The sequence below is a fragment of the Beta vulgaris genome, chromosome 2, assembly GCF_026745355.1.
Source record: "Beta vulgaris subsp. vulgaris cultivar EL10 chromosome 2, EL10.2, whole genome shotgun sequence".
NCBI classification, from domain to species: domain Eukaryota; kingdom Viridiplantae; phylum Streptophyta; class Magnoliopsida; order Caryophyllales; family Amaranthaceae; genus Beta; species Beta vulgaris.
The window spans coordinates 23,163,571-23,166,970 of NC_079203.1; the positions used below are offsets into that span (position 1 = coordinate 23,163,571).

General features: G+C 34.3%; 1 non-coding gene across 1 annotated transcript; it reads right to left on the reverse strand.

The window, feature by feature from the left end:
- Positions 1 to 2,961: 2,961 nt before the first annotated feature.
- Positions 2,962 to 3,069, reverse strand: LOC125495333 (small nucleolar RNA R71). The gene has a single exon (XR_007271972.1). It is a non-coding gene; the product is annotated as a small nucleolar RNA R71 (small nucleolar RNA).
- Between the last annotated feature and the right edge of the window lie 331 nt (positions 3,070 to 3,400).

The window sequence follows — 3,400 nt, forward strand, 5'->3', positions numbered from 1 at the left end:
ACCACACTGCTCTGATACCAACTAATATGACTTTTAAATTCGAAAACTCACACGATTTTCCCTAGAAACCAAGTGACATTTTTATGTCGCATTTTTGAGGAATACTGAAAATAAGAAGTAAAAATAAGGATAATACTCTTAATTCTCTCAAGAACTAGAGAGTCTCTTCCTAGTCGCAATTACAAGATGAATACAAGTCACAACAAGTAGTATTTTGGTCAACAAGCGAAATAAGCAATGCTCACAAATTATAAAATCAACTCTAACCTTCTGAGCTGGTTAGGCGCCTATATTTATAAAAGATGAAGCAATTAAACCTTGCCCTCCAAGCTATTACATGACACGATCAATCCTAAGAAAATAAGGAATGTTTTCCCCTAAACTTAAGCCTAGAATCTAGCTAGAACTTAAGGAAACAATAGGTTTAAGGAAAGAGGTGCAACACTTTTCCTAAATACTCTAAACCACATGCCTAAGCCTGATTTTTCAGCTCCTATTATAACCAAACTAAAATAAAAATGACTCAACACATTAACTAATTTAACTAACAAAAATAATAAGAGACATATTTTTCATTACATGTAAAACCTCTACTTTCAGAGTAAAGTATAACCATGCAAAAATTCCAAGATAGCAATTTAAGATGGTTCAATCTTGCATCATTCTCGCACTCTTAAAAAAAACCTTGACCTCAAGTTTCTTTAAACCACTCCCTGAAATCAACCATATGAATTGAATGATTACCAACCAGATTACCAACTACAATGCGACCTTGAACAAACAACCCCATGTTACGAGAACTTGAATTATTATGAACATAGATTTTAAATAACTCATATAATAATTTATGTTTCTTGAACTAATCGGATGGAAAATATTATATATATATATATATATGAAATCTTTCTTCAATGATTGAAACCTCCAAGATCAAATCTTTATTATCCAAATGTGAAAAATATTCAGGCTTTTCTTTTTCAACATCAAGAACAAATTCTGGAACCCCTTCCATTGTTTCATCATTAACAAGAATTAGATCTCCGAATTTTCCTCATGTTTTTTCTCTTTTCGTTGTTGAATCAACATCTCAATCTTCTCTTTATTCTTTTGAAGTCTTGTCAATCTTTCTTCAAGTGTTGGTGGATATCTACGATCTTGTAGTGCTTGTTTATCCCTTTCAAATCTTTGATAAGCCTCCTGAAAAGAAGTTGATAGGTCATTGCACATCGAATCCATCACATAAGCAACAAATTGTTCATACAAAAGAATAGTTCTTAGATTGACATAAAACAACCCAGATATTTTATCGAACGTTAAGGCTTTGCAATTCATTCAAAACTACTCAAAATTATATGAAATTTTGTCAGCACGTATCCTTATGTGTTTGGAACACTCGATCAAATTTCATACAAAACACTAAAGCCGATAATTTGCAGTTTTAATTCTCAAAAACTGGTCGAGAATAGTTCGATTTTGATCAATTATCTTAAACGTGTTCGACAAAATAGCAAAAGTTCTTCAAAAATTATGAAACTATCCGGTATTAAAGTAGTCTATTTTCAAGCCAAGAAACTCTCAAAGATTCGTTATATTCTAGGAGAACCACTTGGCCAAAGTTTACTTGAAAATTGCTCGAATCTACCAAAAACATCTCTCTTAATGATACGATCGTTGTGACTTCTATATTGATTGGATTGCTATGAAATATTTATACAATAAACTTCAAGAAGTGTACTATCACCACACAAAATTTCAGCTCGATACAAGCTTGCACTCTCCCTCACGCGCCTCCACAACCACACTACTCCAATACCAACTGATATGAACTTTAACTCTGGAAACTCACATGATTTTCCCTATAAACTAAGTGACGTTTTTTATGTCGTTTTTATGAAGGCACACTGAAAATAAGAACTAAAAGTAAGCACAGTACTCTTTGATTCTCTCAAAAATTAGAGGGTCTCTTTCTAATCGCAATTAGAAGATGAAACAAGTCGATACAAGTATTATTTTGGTGAACAACCAAAATAAGAAACGCTCACAAATTATCAAATCAACTCTAATCTTTTGAGTAGGTTAAGCGCCAATATTTATAGAAGAAGAAGCAAGAAGACCTTTCCCTCCAAGCTATTACATCACAAGGTGAATCCTAAGAAAATAAGGAAAATTTTCCCTAAACTTAAGCCTATAATCTAGCTAGAACTTAAGGAAACTATAGCTTTAAGGAAAGAGGTGCAACACTTTCCCTAAATACTCTAAACCACACGCCTAAGCCTAAGCTATTACATCATATTTTTCGTCTCTTATTACAACCAAACTAAAATAAAAATGACTCAACAACATTAATTAATTTAACTAACAAACATAATAAAAGATATATTTTTTGTTACATGTAAAACCTATACTTTAAGAGTAAAGTAAAAACCATGCAATAATTCTAAGACAGCAATTTAAGACGGTTCAATCTTGCATCAATCAATCATAACCTTGAAAATACATTGAGGCAATTAAGGAGAACCTTTAGGGAACCCATGGTCCATCCTTCGATAGTTGAACAACCGGGTTTTTGACCAAGATACATCTACTTCCAACATTATGGGATTTACATGGTCTAGGACTCTGGGCATCCCGAGGCCTTTGATCTCAAAAGTGGAATTTTCCACCCAACTACCACCGCTAAATTCGAATTTTCTACGTATTTGATTTGCATAATCAAACAAGAGCCTTATGGGGGTATGACTCATGAGTGCCCTCTTGAGCATTTGGCTGAATTCTGTGAATTATGTGCCACTTTGAAGCAACACAATGTCCGTCAGAGTTTATGAGGCTCAACCTATTTCAGATATCTCTTGTGGGCAAGGCTAAGAAATGGTTGTAATCTTTTCTGGAAGACTCTTTGACTACTTGGGCGCAAATGATCGCGACTTTTATGGAATAATTCTCTTCTCAAGAGAAGACCTCTGAATCTAGGAGGAAAATAGCTAATTTCACCCAAAAGGAGGATGGGACATTATATGGAGCTTGGGATAGGTTTAAGGAGCTTCGAAGATCTTTTCCTCACCATGGTTATAGTCAATGGATGCTTATACAAAGCTTCTACGACGATCTTCTTCCTATGACCCATGCACATCTTGATTCGAGTGTGCAGGCCAACAAACAAAGTTTTTGGTTGACAATATTGAGCCTACAATTTAAGAGATAGTAAGACACTACTCTTGGGGGAATTCTACTTGAACCGTAAACAAGAAGAATGAAAGGAAAAGCAAGTATGATCCTGATGCCATTGACTACATTAATGAAAAACCTGATACCCTTGCAAAGAAGTTGGAAAAAGTAAGCTTGGCATCTTCTAGCTAAGGCACTTCTCAAGCTTTTTCTTGCGAAAATTGGTGGATCGGAC